Source organism: Acartia tonsa, chromosome 8 (assembly GCF_053477335.1).
Source record: "Acartia tonsa isolate MP-2025a chromosome 8, ASM5347733v1, whole genome shotgun sequence".
In the NCBI taxonomy this organism is placed as follows: domain Eukaryota; kingdom Metazoa; phylum Arthropoda; class Copepoda; order Calanoida; family Acartiidae; genus Acartia; species Acartia tonsa.
In genome coordinates, this window is record NC_137267.1 from 22,094,166 (window position 1) to 22,104,975 (window position 10,810).

The following is a 10,810-nucleotide window of genomic DNA, read 5'->3' on the forward strand; positions in this document are numbered from 1 at the left end:
AGTATGTTAAAAAGGCATAAATGGAATAAATTGCGAAACCTGTTTAAAATGTATAATGTCTTTGGAAGCAAAAAGATAAGAAGAAAAACGTAAAATCTAGGAATCGATCTAGTACCCCAACCAATAGCAAGTCTTCATTAAACTTGGTAAAATATGTAGAATGTTGACTTAATTAATCCCTAAAAATTCAGCTGTTTATCTTAAACAGGAGTCGAAAAAATCATGAAAACTTGAAAAGCTAGGAACCGATCTAGCACCCCAACCAACTATCATATCTTAAAAAACTTTATAGAAACGTGTAGAATGTTGACTTAATTAATCCCTAAAAATTCCAGCCATTTATCTTGAACAGGAGTTAAGATAATCATGAAAACTTGAAAAACTAGGAATCGATCTAGCATCCCAATCAATATACAAATCTTAATGAAACTTAGTAAAAAATATGTAGGATACAAATTTACGTTATCCCTGAAAATTTCAGTCGTCTGTCTTGAAAAGGAGTCGAGAAAATTACAAAAACAAAAACATCTAGGAATCGATCTAGCACCCCAATTAACAAACAGATGAACAAAACAATGTATAGATTAGATGCGCATATTTCAAAGGAATCTTCACTTCAAATTTCAGCTGTCTATCTTTAATAGGAGCCGAGAAAATCAAGTTTCCCCCACTTTGTCTCTGACAGACGGACATTTCGAATTATAGAGTAGCTTCGCTACTAAAAAATCTTTTAATAAAGGTTTAATGTTAAATAATGCGTAATATTATTCTAATATTTTTTAAGCAAAGCTTCTCTATAATTTGGATCGGTCCGTCCGTACGTCTGTACGTCCGTCCGTACGTCACAGACAGTTAACTCTTTTCGTTAATTCAAATTCCAAACTTTGCATGGTAATTCCTGTAGTAATTAAGTACGATTTAGAAAGCGTAGCAACTGTATAATCGTTACTAGAATGTTCGTTCGGCCATTTTAAGCACTATGATTTTTTACCTTTTTTAGTAACAAATTTTTAAGTGATAAAGCTATCCGATTGGTTTGATTTTACTGTCTTTAAGTAGTTTTTCAATACAGTTACTTTCAATTTTGTTTTGATTTCTATACATTTATATTTTGATTATTCAGTTCTGACACACTTCAGGTGTTAGTGTTCGTTTGCCCTACCGTTTCAAAGCTACGCTTTTATGGATGTTGTCATTATATTAGTTTTAGCCTATTATTTCCATCAGTGGCGTGCGAAGCACTTTGTCTAGGGGGGGGCATTTTGAAGATTTTGTAAAATTTTGCCCCCCCCTAAATCAAAGTGCCCCGGGGGGGCACTTTGCTTTAGGGGGGGGCATTTTGATTATATATACTAATTTTAAATAAGGGCGTTTTAAGGGGTGGGATTATTTGATTATGGGCCTTCTAGTCCTTATCCCTTCTTCCCTATCCCTTCCCCTATCCCTATTTCCCATTTATATCCCCCATCTCTTCTCCCCCATCCCTTCTCCCCACCCTGCAATGACCGAAGGGAAGGGAGCTAGAAAGCATCTTCGAAAAAAAAGTACAGAAGATAATTTAACCTCCCCCCCCCCCCCACCACAAAACATTTTTTATGGGTGGAAGGGGATGTTATAAAATCTCAGCAGGAAGGATGAATAACCCCATTAAAAATTTTTTTTGGGGGGGGGAGATAAAAACACTCATTTTGGAAATAATTTACCAAAAATTAACCTAATATGTAAAACTGATTTTAAATATTTCTTTATTGTATGACAACAAGGATGACAACATCTTTAAGTAGCAAAGCACAAAAAATCATTAATAAGAATACAGACAAGTAGATTTAAAGAGCATCTGTTGAAATAAATATATATTTTAGGTAGAAAATCTTTTTTCATGTATGTTGTGTGATGACAGTCAAAGTAAATTACATACTAGATGCTCGAAATAGCAAGAAATTTTATTTTTTTAATATTATAATCCACAAAAAAATTTATCGTACCATAAAAACCAAAGATATAAAAAACTATGCAAAAAATAAAAAGAATTACTTGTCCTTTCATCTACAGATATAAAAATCTCTTAGAAACTTTGGGGTATAGTCTCTTTTGTGGCAACGCCTCTTAGGGGGCATTTCTTCGTATTTTCATAGTAGCTTTTAATAGGTTATTCTAGGTTAAGTTAGGTCAGGTGATTTCCCCGCAGGGTTAGGCAATTGGCCCCGCAGGAGCTATAAATAGGTGAAAAGCTACTGTGAAAATACGACGAAATGCACCTTAAGAGGCAATGTCACAAAAGGGACTATACCCGAAATTGAAAAGATACCAAAATAGCCAAAAACGTCCTGAAAAGCAGTCCGACCTCCATGAATTTTTAATAGTTAATTATACTCCATAATGATGGGAATGTTAACATTAAGTTTTAGCCTTCTATCTTTAATTGCAGTTGAAAAAATCACATTTCCCCCTTAGCATTACGTACTGACAGCCATAGTGAATTATGGAGAAGCTAAAAAGTTATATCAACATATCCTACCCATCCTACCTATCTTTAAATGGCACTTTAAAACTCTGTTAATTTTTGATTAAGTGGTGTTTCCAAGGATTTATAACAACTATAATCAATTAAAGACAACAAGAGTGGAGTATTTTATCAAGTTAGGAATATAGAGTGTAGTTAGTATTAAGAGTTTTTAATGAAAATTGCCATAAAAAAACATGTCTTTTTGTAAGGGTATGTACACAAAAAAAATGATAAACTTATCCTGAAAATAATATGATATCATATATAGTTATCTATTTAGACAGACATACAGTGTTGAGAAAAAGGCTTAGATAAATATCAACGCTGTTTCTTTTTTATATAAAATAGCTTTTTGATTAAATATTTGTTGTTTACACATGTTACACAATGTGATAAAAAGCAGAAACCATTTGGAAGGGCGCGAAGCGCAAATTTTTTTCTTCAAATATGCAGGGAGGGAGGGGCTTTTGGGCTATTTATTACACTAGTCCCCAATATTTCATATAAAATTTTCGTTGGCTCAACAACTTTGGGGACTTTAATGGAATTTTGATTGGTTGGTTAATTAAGTCAAGTTTCCATACATTTCAAACACTAATTGTAATCTATATAAGGGGTAATTTTGTGTATCATCATTGGGGATGTTCAAAATTTCTTTGGTAAAAAGTTTATATTAGACAAAATAAAATACTTCCTATTACCTGATTTGTTATGTTCAGTGAAAAAAGATTATAATCTAATTTCTACACTAATTAAAAAATTTGGTAAGGTTAAATGAATAGTAACTGTCTGTTTGGCGCGAAGCGCCAAAATTTTTTTTTGAGTATTTCTTGATCTTTTTTTTTTGTTTTTTGCTTTTTGTAGGGTAGGGGGCAAAAAGGGGCATTTTTGTTGACCAGGGGGGGGCAAAATGGGGCATTTTTCAACATTTAGGTGGGTGCAGGGGGGGCGGTGGCTAGGGGGGGGGGGGGCAGGGGGGGGGCGTTTTGGTCGCTAGGGGGGGGCGATTGCCCCAAATGCCCCCTTCGGTTCGCACGCCACTGATTTCCATAAAGGCTTCGAAACCATTCTGCAAGATTATAAATGGTTCTGAGCCATGTTGAAAACTAACTCATCATGTCGGTCTGGTTAATAAAAATGGGATTAATTTAGTTATTTTACTATCCGCAAAAGCTAACTAAAATACAATGCGACAAATAACTATTATCATCTGTAAAAGAAATTTTTTTATATTAAAAATAAAAAAAATACTTTTAAAAGTATTAATGTAACAATAAGTTGTAATCTAGAAATTTATTTAAAAGAAATATGAAATGATTATGATTACCAGGATAATACGGCACAATTGTTTAACATTAACCATAGCTCATTGTAAATGGTTTGTATCAAACATTTTACAATAATGTTCTTTAGATCTTTAAATAATGTTTTATGCTGGTTACCCTTAAATTGCCTTGCGAGCACAGAAACCCCGTCACATTTTCATATTTTTAACTAAATTGGAAAAAAAAGTTTTATTTTAAACTTTAACCCAAAATAAAAAAAAACAACACACACACAGAAAAACAACCCTCTCCCCCGAAATTATTTCAAAATACAATTTTTTTATTATTATATCAATTTTGCTTTTACGGATACCCTCATCCTAGTTTATTTTCAAACTAAAATTTAGAAAATAAACTATTAAGTAAATTGTGTTTACCTAATTATCCACAACACATATTTTAATTATTTTTCTTCAGTTTTCACAGCTTTTAACTTTTCAAACAATTAAATAAGGAAAGATCACTTTTAAATGCTATTATAGTAAACTTCTTTACATCAACTTAACTCATTTTTAAACCGTCCATTTTAAAACAATTTTAAAGTTAGGGTTGTTCAAATATGTCCAATATTTATTTATTTAATCGTAAATTTTTGTTAAAATGAGTTTTTTACAATTCAAAGTTTGAGGTATCAAAATGTAGTCACAGGAGGCATTTAAAGCTTGCTGGAGACCTACAGGACCAGAACATGATTGATTATACCGGGAACCTTAAATTGACTTACCCACATTTATTCCATTATGTTTGTACTATTATTAGATATTTAAGTATTTATATTTTAAAAAGCTTTGTTGAAGTCAAGTAAATATTACGGCTCTTAACCAGGATGACCCTGCAATCTTTCTTTGCCTGCATCCTGAGCCAGCCAGGATGGCGATATACAAAAAAATATAATTTTTCCCATTTTTGTAATGTATTAGATTATACTACTGCTTTAGACTCGAGCATTTTTATCTTGTAGTTAATTCACTACTTATTAACAATATCATCCTTGTAGGGATACCATTTTTTTAGTTTCTACCTTACAAAAACCTTTGTTATAAACTTTATATTTTGGCAAACCCTAGTTTACTCCGATATATACGGTAACGGAGCCACTCTTATTTAAGTATATGTGGCTCCGTCGGTGTCAATACATTTTACCAATATGTTAGGAAATATGATAGCAAAACTTGCTTTAAATTGTAATGAGTTTCTTAAATTTTTTATATTTTGTAACTCATTTTAATAATTTTATTCTAAAATTAAAATTATAATTGTTTCTTTTATGGAACCCTATTTTGATTTCACAAGACCACTTAAAACCTGCCCTGGACAAATTCTAATCTTTCTTTAAAAATTAATATGGACAAACATGCAGGGCCCCCCCGACAGGGTTAGGCATAAAATTACCTCCTATTTATTTTCAATTTTTAAAAAAAATTATGGAAAAGGGGGGTTCAGTGCTCGACAGGCACTCTGTGGGAAAAGTACAAATTTTTACTTTAATCATTAAAATCATAAAAATTCTATAAGTTTAAAAATATATTTAAGAAAAAAGCCAACATAGAGAGTGTTAAAAAATCTCAAATAAGGATTAATTTTAGTTACATTTTAAAAATACCGTCTCCGACAAAACTGTCGTCAGTGGGGAGCAAAATAAAATGTGGATAGCGTCTAAAATTCTGTCCAATACGCGTAACTCTTTCACATGCAGCGGCGACTGTTCAAATCTTATTTCTATTTGTCATTCTGGACGCCTTAGACTGGTTAGACTTAAAAATACCAATCTATACAATAATTAACATACTATTAGAGATAAACCCTTCAAAAAGTTGGACACCTAGATTTTGTATTTTTAAAATATTTTTCAGTAGTTTATTCCCTGTTTTTCAATTTCAAAATATTTTTTTCAATTTTGTTGTCCCTGGATAAACCTGCGAGGTTTGCTGGCATTGTAGACAGCTTTCTGCGGATATTAAAATGAAAAATCATAAGATTAAAAGCAGTTTTGTTAAGCCCGAAGGCCCAGGCAAACAAAAATAGTTTTAATTTAATAATTTTCTTTTGATAGTCGTAGAAAATTGTCTGTAATACAATGCTATACATGATTTTTCTTTATGACGGTTCTAATTGAACGGTATCAATCGGTTTCGAAGCCATTCTGGAATAAAAATAAGAGTTAAAAATGTACACAGGGACAAATGACCAAGATTCTGGCAAACAATACTCTTGGACGATTTTAATCAATTAAATTTCATTTTTTATTATGCACTCTACTTTAATAGTTTCATTGCAACCAGGGACAAGGGAAGGTTTCTCTGACCAAAAAGTCTATCAAAATCACGCAATCTAATCACGAAACCTTTATGAGTGTGTAATATTATCAATGATTCAACTATTATTAAAAGGGGCTTGTAGTAATTATGTAAGAGTATAAATTCGCTAATCTAAATTCACTAAACCTCATCAAATGTTTGTAGATTATTAACAGGGATCGGCAGCCGCACGTAAACCGCGTGTAAGCCTCAGTGATATCGTCATTTTAATACTATAATATTCAGCTGGATGTATAAAACTGCTCTTTAGCAGACAATCCTTCTTTCTGAAATTTCTTTTTCTGCTCACAAGCAGGTTTAAAAGTGAGGCTGAGGCGCGGCTGCCGAACCCTGATTATAAATGTTATTAGCAGACCGATTTAAAAAAAATAACACAGTAGGGAGATTAAAAAAACATTTTTAAATACTTCCTAAAAATAAAATCTTTAAATATTTTTCCTACCCATAAAATTTGTAACTGTTTAAAGAGGAAAAACAAAATATTTTGACAAATTTTTATTTCGGCTCATTTTCAAACACTTCCTAATTAACCCTTTAGAGCAAGTTAAAGTAAAAGTTTCAAATTGATTCAATAACTTAAAAACATCTTACTTTAAAGCTCAAAAATAAAATCCTTTGCTCATTACTTATTAAAACAACGATGATAACATCTATAAAAGCGAAGCTCTGAATTGGAAGGAAATCGAACATTAACACTTATAGAGTGACAGAACTGAATAAACTGAACATATGTCTATGCAAAATTGTAAGTAAATTTGTTGCAAAACTTATTAAATACATGTTACTGTTTAAGGACATACTAACGTTTTTAAGACTAGTTATAGAGAAGCTTCGCTTATAACACTATACCTTGTTGTAATAGGAATCAGTATTAAAAAAATCAGATGACTAGGATAATTTGAACATATAAAGATTTGTTGTAAAAAAAGTAAAAAATCAGCTTGTTTTAAATAGACGTACAGACTTTCTAGTAATGATTATAGAGTGGCTGCGCTTATCAATTTGTACCTAACTGCTATAGGAATTAGCATGTGAAGTTTGAAATCGAAAGGACAATCTTAACCTTTTTAGATTAACGAAAAAAGCTAACTGTAATGGATGGACGTACGGACGGACTTAAGGACCGACCCTAATTATAGAAAAGCTTCTTTTAAATAGACGTACGGACTTTCTAGTAATGATTATAGAGTTGAATTATATCTTTTGGTTTCTTTAATGCTATACCAAGACTCCCTCCCCTTTGGTCGTTTACAATTTGTTTTAAACTAATGGTCGGGAAAGTGGGGATTCTGTGCTCTACAAGGCACTATGGGGGAAATTACCCATATTTTAAATTCTGTAAAAAGTTTGTAAATTTTAATATTCGGAGAAGATTAGTTGTTTTTAGTATTGCAGTAATAAATCATGATTTCAGGGAAGCTTCTAATTTACATTACCCATTTCGCCACTTCCCTCCAACTTGTTTTACAATTAGAGGCAAGAAATACCAAATTAAACCACAAAATATATTATAAAATTTAGGATTTGGAAAAGAATAGTTATGTAGTTCAGAATTTTATTGATAGGTGTCGTAAAAACTTTTTTTATGTAAAATTTTTAGATGAGATAAATATCTAAACAATCTTAAATATTTTGAAAATATTACAGCTATCCACTCTTTGGGATTTTCAATAAATTTTATTCACTATTAAACATATAATTTACGAGTAGTCTATGATTTAGATAATATATATAAAATATGTAAAAAGCATTATTCAACTCGTTCATCTCAAAACTGAACGTAGAACTAATCTCTGACTATCATTTTTGCATGGCTTGTAGTAAAGTGAGCAAAAACGAATAAAATAATGCTTGAGATTCTTATCAAATTCTGCCAAAAGTTGCATAATCTCATCATCTAGTTTTAACTAGAAATCTATGAAATCAGCTCTAAAGCATTGTTTGCCAGAATAGCCTTCCCTTGTCCCTGATTGCAACGTTAAGAAAGCGAAGGAACATTAGAATTTAAATTTAATTCCATTGGTACCCAAAATTTAATAATTACTTTAACTTCTTCGTTGACTTAAAAACGTTGGGTACTTTTATTGATATTTGATTAGTTGGCTCTAAATTAGTCAGTAATATCAGCCAATAATATAAATCTACAGAACGGATAATTTTGTTTATCATTATTAAGGATGAATATCAAATTATCGTCCACTTTCTTATCTTTAAAATCCCTGATTTACTATGACTTTATTCAAATACAAAATTCAAAACCCCAGTCTTTGGCGCTTTAAATAATTTGGCTTTAAATTAATTTTCTATGCGTGAAAACGCGTTTTAAACAGTTAAAACGTCTTCTGGGGAAATTTCTTTTAGACATTGGGGGGTAAAATGACTTTTACATTTAGTTTGCAAGAATTGGGGGGTTTTCTCAAGAGGGGGTAAATATAGACAGATACGTTTATTAATTAATCACGAATTTTACTAATCTATTTTTAAAACAAAGAATGAAAAAAGTCATTTTTATATATTCCATAACTAGCGCAGCAATGAAAAAAATTCTATACGGAAAAGAACAAGAAAGTGTGAAACAGAAAATAAAAAACCCTAAATATTTCTAAATACACAGTGTAACAAATAGAGAACCCGTAACTTTGGCGAAAATGTTAGCGTGGCCGGCCGCCTTACGTCGGGGAAGTGTCGGGATCGAGTCCAGGCAACACCAAGTTATACAAGAGACGTTATAAATTATACTTACTGCTGCTATGTTCCACATGTGACATTAATAGTTAGAAAAATGGGAATGCCTTGTCCTGTAAACAGGTGCAACTCATTTCCTTGCACTGTTAGGACTTTCAAACAAAGGTTCGTGAAATAAAGGGTTGTTGGTTATCTGGTATTACCTAGCCTAATATCCTTTGGTGATAGAGCAACGTTTAGTCCAAAGGAAAGATTGTTTTAAGTAAAAATGATTCTTGCCCTAACAAGGCAATAAGTAATAACTTTCAGAGAAACTAGCGGCTGCGCTCCTAGCATCTAGGATATCTGGTGTCTTAGGAGTAAATATAATATGAAAATAAAATAGCCTAAAACCATCCAGGGACCTATTGGAGCTTCCATAAAATGGAGAACTCAATCGGCTCAGTAGTTATCGGAATCTTAAGCTACAGACAAAAAAACCCTTACTGCTTGATATAGTTAATAGGATAAACAAATAATTACGTACTGAAATTAATAATGAAACAAAGGTTATTCGTATTGCCAATAAATTACTTTATATGATAATTTTGTCAGACATATAATAATTATTTTATGATCTCCCAATAAAGAAATAAGATATTAATAAATTTATAGAGGTGAACTACTTAGAAATTAAATTACAAAATAAATAACATTTTCTTAAAGTAATTTGATTTTAGGAAAATAATTAAGTTCATTAACCAATTTGAGGTAAATTTGATTATAATAATGTATTCTTTGAATTCAATAAGGATGACAACATTTATAAAAGCAAAGCTCAACAAATGGTCGCACAATCTAAAATATAAAGTAACAAGGATGGCAGCATCAATATAAGCTAAGCTCTGAAATGGAAAGACAAACGAACATGAACGCTTGTAGAGTGTCAGAGCTGAATAAGCAGAATATTAATGCAAAAGTACAAACAATATTGTAAGTAAATTTGTTGCAAAACTGCATAAATAAATTATACTGTTTAAGGACATACTGCCATTTTTAGGACTTGTTTATAGAGATACTCTATGTCTAAATAGTTACAAAACTTCACAGGACCTATGAGAAGCTACATTTTTCATATTACCTTTTTAAAAGCGAAGCTTTTCTATAATTAGGGTCGGTCGGTACGTCCGTCCGTCACAAACGGATAGCTTTTTAGTTAATTTAGGCATGTTAGAATTGTCCTTTCGATTTCAAACTTTGCATGGTGATTCCTTTAATAGTTAGGTACGATTTAGAAAGCGTAGCAACTCTATAATTATTACAAGAATGTCCGTACGTCTATTTTAAACATGTTGATTTTTTTACTTTTTTAACAACAATTTTTTTTTGATCTAATCATCTGATTGATCTGATTTTGGTATGTTTATTCCTGGGACAACAAAGTATAATGTTTCAAGCGAAGCAACTCTTTAATCAAGTCCTAAAAATGTAAGTAAGTCCATACACATTATCCTGTATCAAGCAGTTTTTAACAAATTTACACTTACAATTTTGCTTCAACTCTTATACATTTATATTCATCTGATTATTCAGTTCTGACACTATATAAGTGTTAATGTCCGTTTGTCCTACAGTTTCAGTGCTTCGCTTTTATGGATGTTGTCATCCTTGTTTTATTTTCATTTTTTGGAAAATATCTAAATATTTTTTATTGTTTTGATTTCTTAAAAGCGAAGCTTTTCTACAATTAGTTTCTTCTAAAGCTGGACACCTGAGACTGAAAGCTTCGCTAGCCGTTGTTTAGGTTTCTTTAAACCACACAAACAGTGACAGTTTACCCCAAAGTTCCCAGTCAAGCACAGAAAACCTCGCCCCCTTATTATTTAATGGATTTAAATTTTCGAGTGTTTGTATTTTACCTTAAGTTTGGTTACGTTAGGTTATGTTAGGTACAGTGTATCCCCACAGGTATTGGGCATTGCTGGTATAGGTCTCTT